The 10,000-nt window shown below is 45.5% G+C and overlaps 1 protein-coding gene across 1 annotated transcript in view; it reads left to right on the top strand.

The window, feature by feature from the left end:
• Positions 1 to 10,000, top strand: part of ankfn1b (ankyrin repeat and fibronectin type III domain containing 1b) — a gene marked incomplete at both ends in the record, with an annotated part of 321,927 nt that overhangs the window by 293,125 nt on the left and 18,802 nt on the right. The window lies entirely within an intron of this gene.

Here is a 10,000-nt window from a genome sequence, read left to right as displayed (position 1 = left end):
AGGGAAGCCCGGGTCGCGCGTTCGTCTTGCGCTGGGGGACGACTGATTGTCTGTGTAGGCTACTGTATGTCAGGAGCAATCTACCAGCTGAAATGTACACGGCGTCAAGAGTTTAGGAACTGGATGACTATTTCCTGAGGACAAGTGACTTGTGGACGTGTTGCGTGCAGGTTGAGTGGTGAAAACAAAATCCTTCACGTTTGAGAGACCGGCTGCACCCCCCCCCCCCCCCCCCCGCTGTAATAGAGTCCAATCCCGTATCGATACAAGCGGCTGGACCAGCGTTTGAGCCGTGCCATGGAGCTGTGCTATGGACCTTTTCTGATGGGAGATTGTTGCTTTTTCCTGCTTCCTGGTTTTGTTAGACAATCGTGGTCATTCCTGCACACCTTTAGACGTGCTGTAATGTTTCACGAGGTGAGTAAGAGAGCCATCTACTGTATCACATGACGGTGAAAACGACGATGACGTCAATGGCGGGAGAAGCGTTTTTTTTTAAATAACGCCAATGGCGGGGAATGAGTTAATACTATCTCTATCCCAGTGGTTCCCATATGTTTTCTGTCAGGGCCCCCTTTTATGAGATATAATTGTCTTATTTGTGATGAATTATTAATTGCACTATGAAATATAAACTCTTAGTTGTTCAGTTTGTTTTACTGGATACATACAAACTTCCTAAAAGATTTGATAGTATACAATAGATTGCTTTCTGACATATTTCTTGTAAACATTCTTAAAGTGATAATCTCGAAGATTTCAGTTTCATTCTCTTTGGCGACACCTATGGTGATGAGCGGTAATTGCAGGTGAGATCCACACAGGGTTGCATTCACGGTTTGTTCGGCCATAGTAAAAATCAGCAATGCTAGCAGAGACGAGGGGAAAAAGTCGCTTGTTATCCTTCAAACAAGAGTTGTCAGGAACCTACAGTAATGTTAGAGTGAGTATTGTGTTAGCTCCGCCTACACCCAGTTCATAAATGCTGCAAAACTGAAAATGCAAAGGCTTCCATCGTATCAATGGGCCATATAGGCTCAATCTTTATTGATAGTGATTTATTTACAAAAACAATTACATTGAACAGTGCACCAGAATGTCCACACTTTCAACAGCAGGAGAGCGAGAGGGAGGGAGGGAGGGAGGGAGGGGGAGAGAGAGAGAGAGAGAGAGAGAGAGAGAGAGAGAGAGAGAGAGAGAGAGAGAGAGAGAGAGAGAGAGAGAGAGAGAGAGAGAGAGAGAGAGAGAGAGAGAGAGAGAGAGAGAGAGAGAGAGAGAGAGACGTGTGGGTACCCATAGAAGCCATTTTCATTAGATAGCTTGAGGTGAGAGGTCTTTGAAAATGATTTTTCCCTCGCCAAGATTTTGCCTGACTTTGGAGTATTATTCAGCCCCCTTCTCGACAAGGTAGTGTGACATGTTTGGTACCATAGAGACACTGCATGAAATAGGCCACGCCCATCACGGGGGAAAGCTCCCCGTTCACTTCCATACACCAGCGTAATTTTCCTTGAATTAAACATAGCTAAAAGCTGTTGTGTGGTGGGCTGCGCAGACAACAAATGTAAAAAAAATCGCCAGTTAAAGTTTTTTTGCACTCCCGAGGAAAACAAGGAAGGAAAAATGTGGATGCTGCTGTCAAGGAAGTAAGTTTGTTGTGTTCATCTTCCGTATATATGATCTTTGTGTGCAACACCCGACCATGCATAGGAGAATGGCAGGATTGGGGGGGAGTTTGTGTTTTCCCCCGTTTTGGGCGTGGTTTCTGAATGATGACTCGCTCCGCAGTGTCTCTATTGGCTGCCGTAGGTCATCTAGTTTCACGTGATACCAGAAACTTTCAAACGTCTGTTGATCGATAACACAAGTGCACAAGTTATTGCATTGTTTGGGCGGGCGGATAAGAACTCACGTGTAAAAGTGCGTCAACATCTGTTGACTTTCTGACATTTCCCAAATTCAATACGTGACGGACAGTGTGAGAGAGACAGTGTGACTGGGAGCAGCCATTCTCCCATAGGAACGTTGACAGTCACACTTGCATGTAAATGAAATGCATTTCTATGAATGAGTAAAGTTGATGTTTGTCGATTCATGAGACGAGTGTCCAGAGTGATGCCAGTGGGCTGTTTATACGCAGCATATAATGCACATACACACCTACATTTAATGCACATACACACCTACATATAATGCACATACACACCTACATATAATGCACATACACACCTACATATAATGCACATACACACCTACATATAATGCACATACACACCTACTGTAGCAGACTGGACATAGGTGCTGTGACTGTGGCTGTTGGCACACAGCAGACATCTGGGGAGCACATGAACATGTTTGTCTTCATCAACACACCATGTTTTTCAGCAATGTGTGTGTGTGTGTGTGTGTGTGTGTGTGTGTGCGTGCGTGTGTGCGTGCGTGTGTGCGTGTGTGTATGTCTTCATTTTAAGAGACTGGGCTTTCCCTCTCTCTCTTTTTTCACCTCCCTCTCTCGCCCTCCTCCCCTCTCTCCAAGCTAATTTCGATGTTGCGTGTTTGTGTTTTCCATTTGGGCCGAACCACTGGAAATATTTGCATGTCTGTGCTGCAGCGCGCGGCGCGGCGCGGCACGGCGCGGGCCCCAACAGTGGGGGCCTTATATCGGGCCGCGGACGCCCATTAAAGGCCCCGCTTGTCCTGTCGGGACAGGCACCTTTTCCGGGAATAGAGCTCACCGTGTTTCGGCCCCCTCGCGCCCCCCGGGGGGCTCCAGGAGAGGGGGTTGGGGGGTGAGGGCAGGCGGGGGTGGAGAAGGCGGGGGTAGACCAAGACGTCCCTGTTGGCTTATCACCGGCACATCGTCCAGTGAGAGGGCGCGGGATGCTCACTAGCCAACACACGAGACAGAGGAGCTGAAGTCCAGGCTGCCCGCCATCATTGTCTGTGGTGGTACGGGTGTGAGGAGAGAGCAGGGAAGGGAAGAACAAGGGAGAGAGAGAGAGATAGAGTGTGTGTGTGTGTGTGTGTGTGTGTGTGTGTGTGTACATATTAAGAATGAGAAACAGAGTTAGACAGTCAGAAGAGTGTGTGTGTGTGTGTGTGTGTGTGTGTGTGTGTGTGTGTGTGTGTGTGTGTGTGTGTGTGTGTGTGTGTGTGTGTGTGTGTGTGTGTGTGTGTAGCCCAGCTATGTGCCAGGCAGCCAGTAGTGGTGGTTCTCAGTGGGCCTGTCTTGTCTGTCAGCCAACCACAGCTTCTCACACTGGGGTGGGTGCTGTTCCCTATAGTACATTACACACTATACCTGTTTCTAGTAAGTATTTAGTGATCCTAAAACTGTTGTAATGTTATATTGAGTGGGTTCTTCAACATATAAACTTAAATAATATGGCGGGCGGAGGGACACTTTTTTTTTTACAGCTATTTATCTTGGTCACGGTTGCTACTCGTTACTCCTTTCAGCACAGAGCGAGTCCGTGTGTTGTGACCATGCAGCTCCCTCTTACAAAGTGCTTCAAAACACGGGTTTTAGCCCGTTTCGCTCTACTATACAATTTTGGTCACAGAAAATGAACGGACTTCTGGACTGATTTCCCACTTGTGGTATAAGTGTGGTTAGTCTCAGAACATGGCTCGACAGTAAGGGACATCCTTCGGTCCACTTGTGCCAATTGTCAAATACAGTGTGAGTCACATTTTCAAAGTAGGGCTAAAAGTGATGTAACGGGTCCAACACAACACAACACAACACAACACAACACAACACAACACAACGCAACGCAACACAACACAACACAACACAACACAACACAACGCAACGCAACACAACGCAACACAACACAACACAACACAACACAACGCAACGCAACACAACGCAACGCAACGCAACGCAACGCAACGCAACGCAACGCAACGCAACACAACGCAACACAACACAACACAACGCAACACAACACAACACAACGCAACACAACGCAACGCAACGCAACGCAACACAACACAACGCAACACAACGCAACGCAACGCAACACAACACAACACAACACAACACAACGCAACACAACACAACGCAACGCAACGCAACACAACGCAACACAACACAACACAACGCAACGCAACACAACACAACACAACATGTTCAAAATGATTAGAGGATCCTAAGCCGTGTGAAACTCACTTAAACTTAAACTTACAGCATTACACTACATAAATACATACAATGGATGGACAGTAGATCATACTTATCAGTCTGCAGGGTCAAATATGTGTCTAGTGATGCTATATCTCAGCCCATCTCTAGTGATATGAAAATCAATCTCAGAAATTCTGTTTTGAGTACCGGTAAGTCCTCAATAATACAGTACTCTGTGACCCTGTGCTGGAACTGGGACATAACAGCGTTTCATTTATTACATTCTTCAGCTTAGCTTCACCTACAGTATAATGAACAATATAGCATAGTTGAGAGACTGTCTAGATGGGTGGGCAATTCTTTTTCCTTGGGGGCCACATGATGAACCCTGATTGTTTCCGGAGGCCAAAAAAAAGAAAGAAAAAAAGTGTCTGCTGTAACGTCTAGGTTTATCACAAAATTAAATGATAGAAACATACTGTGTACTTATTCTTAACATTGATTATATTGTAAATCACTCCAAACAGCCAATGAGGTCATTGGAATGAGGTCTCATTTGATTTCTCTCAGCTTCATAAGTAAAATGGTGGTTTGTCTTAAGCCAATGGCACATCAATCAAACATTCTGGCATTCTGGCACATCAACTGCCAACAAGAATGTTGGCAGTTTGATGGGTGTGCCATGGGCAAACACAGACAGTTTGATGGGTGTGCCATGGGCAAACAGACAGTTTGATGGGTCTGCCATGGGCAAACACAGACAGGTGTGCCATGGGCAAACACAGACAGTTTGTTTGGTGTGCCATGGGCAAACACAGACAGGTGTGCCATGGGCAAACACAGACAGTTTGTTTGGTGTGCCATGGGCAAACACAGACAGGTGTGCCACGGGCAAACACAGACAGGTGTGCCATGGGCAAACACAGACAGTTTGTTTGGTGTGCCATGGGCAAACACAGACAGTTTGATGGGTGTGCCATGGGCAAACAGACAGTATGATGGGTGTGCCATGGGCAAACACAGACAGTTTGATGGGTGTGCCATGGTGAAACACAGACAGGTGTGCCATGGTGAAACACAGACAGGTGTGCCATGGTCAAACACAGACAGGTGTGCCATGGTCAAACACATACACACAGTTTGATTGGTGTGCCATGGGCAAACACAGACAGGTGTGCCATGGGCAAACACAGACAGGTGTGCCACGGGCAAACACAGACAGTTTGTTTGGTGTGCCATGAGCAAACACAGACAGGTGTGCCATGGGCAAACACAGACAGGTGTGCCATGGGCAAACACAGACAGGTGTGCCACGGGCAAACACAGACAGTTTGTTTGGTGTGCCATGAGCAAACACAGACAGGTGTGCCATGGGCAAACACAGACAGTTTGTTTGGTGTGCCATGAGCAAACACAGACAGGTGTGCCACGGGCAAACACAGACAGTTTGTTTGGTGTGCCATGAGCAAACACAGACAGGTGTGCCATGGGCAAACACAGACAGTTTGTTTGGTGTGCCATGAGCAAACACAGACAGGTGTGCCATGGGCAAACACAGACAGTTGTGCCATGGGCAAACACAGACAGGTGTGCCACGGGCAAACACAGACAGTTTGTTTGGTGTGCCATGGGCAAACACAGACAGTTTGTTTGGTGTGACATGGGCAAACACAGACAGGTGTGCCACGGGCAAACACAGACAGGTGTGCCACGGGCAAACACAGACAGTTTGTTTGGTGTGGCATGGGCAAACACAGACAGTTTGATGGGTGTGCCATGGGCAAACACAGACTGTTTGATGGGTGTGCCATGGGCAAACAGACAGTTTGATGGGTGTGCCATGGGCAAACACAGTTTGATGGGTGTGCCATGGGCAAACACAGTTTGATGGGTGTGCCATGGGCAAACACAGACAGTTTGATGGGTGTGCCATGGGCTAAACACAGACAGTTTGATTGGTGTGCCATGGTCAAACACAGACAGGTGTGCCATGGTCAAACACAGACACACAGTTTGATTGGTGTGCCATGGGCAAACACAGACAGGTGTGCCATGGGCAAACACAGACAGGTGTGCCACGGGCAAACACAGACCGTTTGTTTGGTGTGCCATGGGAAAACACAGACAGGTGTGCCATGGGCAAACACAGACAGTTGTGCCATGGGCAAACACAGACAGGTGTGCCATGGGCAAACACAGTTTGTTTGGTGTGCCATGGGCCAACACAGACAGGTGTGCCATGGGCAAACACAGACAGTTTGTTTGGTGTGCCATGGGCAAACACAGACAGGTGTGCCACGGGCAAACACAGACAGTTTGTTTGGTGTGCAATGGGCAAACACAGACAGGTGTGACACGGGCAAACACAGACAGTTTGTTTGGTGTGCCATGGGCAAACGCAGACAGGTTGTACCATGAGCAAACTGACAAACAAGGGTTGAACATGTTGAATCTGACCAAACATCTTCAAACAAGGACAGACAGCTATGGCACACCAAACAAACATGTGTTTTTCTGTATTTGTCCGTGTTTGTTGGAGAATGTTTGATTGGTGTGCCATGGGCTTCAGACCTCCCGGGCCACGCAGAACCATCATAAGGGCCGGTTCTGGCCCCCGGGCCACATAATGCCCAGGTAGGGTCTAGACCATTGACTGTATATAATATCTCGACTACCTGAGCTATATGTTTTTGACACGGCAAAATGAAGCTCACTTCCTGATATTGTTTGATTGGATGAATGGATTTTCCTGGTGCATTGTGGGAAATCTGTTCAAACCTGGAGCCGGGAAAACAGGAAGGGGCGTGAGCGTGGACGGGACTCGGGGGAGGGTCTGAATTGCTCTCTGGAAAATTTCCTCCTACATGCCTCCTACCCGCTGCTACCCACGACAGCCATCTTGTTCAAGTTGTTTTCCCCGCTAGCCGTTAGTTTGGCTAACAAATGTTGCTAACATTAGTTGCTATTGCTAGCCTTGCTCCATTGCTCTCACAGTGAATACAGTAGCCCGAAGAAAAAACAGAGTTTTATTTCCTCCAGACCACGCGTCACCAGCCTGCCGCTTGCATCTTCCTATCTTCCACAAAATCGAGGTAATCTTATTTTCTAACGTAACGCTAATTGCATAGCATGACATTAACGCTAGCTACATGTCCATTTGTTATTACAGGAGGACTAAGGTTAGACTAGAGTAGCCGAAGTTAACGTTATACAACAGACCAGCTCAGTGGCCTTGTGGTCTGAGTGTCCGCCCTGAGACTGGGAGGTCGTGAGTTCGATCCCCGGCCGAGTCATACCAAAGACTATAAAAATGGGACCCATTGCCTCCCTGCTTGGCACTCAGCATCAAAGGGTTGGAATTGGGGGGTTAAATCACCATGTGATTCCCGAGCGCGGCGCACGCTGCTGCTCACCGCTCCCCCAGGGGATGGGTCAAATGCGGAGAACAAATTTCACACATTGTGTGACAATCAGTGGGACTTTACCTTTACCTTACCTTTACCTTACGTTAAACAGTATTGCATGCTGCACAGATTCGGACGTAGACAGAAAACAAACACAGTTCTGTTTACCTAGGTTACCTCTTTGAGACGAGGCAGACTCAGAGCATACTCATCTACCAGCTATAGCGTTATATATCTAGCTAACTTTAGATCAACTATCAATCAATGAGGGGTTAAACTCCTCTGGATAGTTTATCCACCTCTGCATTTACAGTATTTACCAATCGCACGTAGTGTTGGGTAAGCAAACGTTAACGTTATACAGTGATTAACAGTGTATTCGTTTCTTCCAGGGGTAGCCACCGTCCAGTACCAGTGATGGGACACACAACAGAGGATCATGATTTGTGAAGATCAAAGCTATAATATTCTGTTCTCCTGAGATTAACGCTAAACTACATGTTACTGCTGATCAGTTGTTTCAACATAGGATATTGCAATAACACACAAGCCAAATGCTGACATGAGAGATTTGCTTTGAACAAGTTGTAGCTAGTATCTGCCAGTGACTGGAGAATATTGTTATATTTGCTTGTTTTAATGCTTTTGACAATAAACATTGTCAACAAAGATAGCCTTGTTGTATATTATCATGTATAAAGATTGTTGATGTCAAGTGAACACAAACTATGAACCGAAGATTGGACCAGAGGAAATGACGACGGAGAAACTTAACCGACCAGCAGTCTGCTTTAATCAATGAATGCTTTATATTTATTGAAATGGAATATGGTGATATCTGGTGGTCTGAAATTACTCTCTCTAGCTAGGTTAACTGGCTTATATTGTGATATTATTGTAACGTCTGAATCAGCGTTTCATAACTTTATAATAGCCTAACGTTACTGTATAGCCTGGATGACGTTAGCTAATGCTACCCAGCCTTCCATTGGCATATGCTGCTCTGCCTTTCCGTGTCAGAGTATCTAGCTACAGTATCTTAACAGACTGCATTATGCTACACCATGCAAATATATTTTTATATAATTCAAACAATTAGCTCACCATACCATGGTGGGCTGGACTGTATGTATTGCTGTGAAAAAGTTACATTTGATTGTTTCATTCAAGATTCAAGATTATTATTGTCACCTCGTAGTACAAGTATCATGTGTGAAATTCTTGTGCTGTGAACTCCGTTTACAACATAGTACAAATATAACAGGGCATATGAGTGCAAAAACAACAAGAGACACAACAAGCAATAAGGCAGTAGAGTGATAAGACAGGTCAGAGACAGTGGCATATTCACTGCACATATAGGTGCACATGTCATGTGCATACTTTACACATTTTAAATTTGACGTATTTGACGTACAGGTGCAAATAGCATATACCTAATTAAACATACAATTAAACATTAGACATACATAATGGTAGCATCTACAATGCGGTACAGTACAGCTACTACACTATTTGTGTATGTTAAGGAGTCTCGTGGCCTGCGGGAAGAAACTGTCCCTCAAGCGATTTGTGCGTGCTTTTGGGTGTTACACGTTATATTTTTAACTGAGCTTTGCGGAATTACCTCAACACAATTGTGTATCAGCTTTAAATGTCCAATATATACAGCATTAAACAAATGACCAGCAGCATTCAAATGTGCAAAAACGTTATATTTATTGAAATGTGGCGATCATGTCACATTACATAATGTTATGCCCAAATGGTCTACTGCCCAGAAGCGTCACTTACATGTTTGGTAGGGAATTATTTTCATTATGTTAAACCAGCATTTATCTTCCATAATGCATTAAATCATAATCACAATGCTATGAAGACATTAGCTGATCACCACAGAGCTGCACAGACCAGTTTATCAGATAATTTCGCCGTAAAATGTGTCCAGGTGATCAGCTCTGAAGCCCCAGCTTGTATGGTCGCTGCCCGTCCACTAAAACCCGATTTCGATATAGCGTTAGGTGTTATTTTGATCAACAGACCTCATAACGGGGATCTATACTGTTACGTGTGTCTACTAACATAATTAAAAGATCATAAAGGTAACGCTGTTTCTGGTAGTTTACTTTTAATCTATGGCTACGTTGCTAGCTAGCTAGCTAGCCTGCCTTGGCAACTGGTTGTGTTGTGGTTGGGATCATCTGGTTTCCTGTGGCTGGTGTCAATCAAGGAAAATCCCGCCCCCAAAGTTATAATTTTTATCGGCTCTTTTACTCGAAATGGGACCATAATTTAGAAAACAGAGCCCAGGAGAGCATGTTAAAAAGACTTGAAATTGTTTATTCAGACCATAAACTCATTCGGAAAATGTTTATTTAAGACACAGACCGAGAGAGAAGTCGTCTCATTTTTTAATTGAAGCCAATGTACGTGTCGTCACTTCCGGACCTGACGTGCGGCCGCCTAC

The sequence above is a fragment of the Poromitra crassiceps genome (genome assembly GCF_964638095.1).
Source record: "Poromitra crassiceps genome assembly, chromosome: 4".
In the NCBI taxonomy this organism is placed as follows: Eukaryota; Metazoa; Chordata; class Actinopteri; order Beryciformes; family Melamphaidae; genus Poromitra; species Poromitra crassiceps.
The sequence above is the reverse complement of the archived record's forward strand: the minus strand, read 5'-3'. Positions and strand labels throughout refer to the sequence as shown.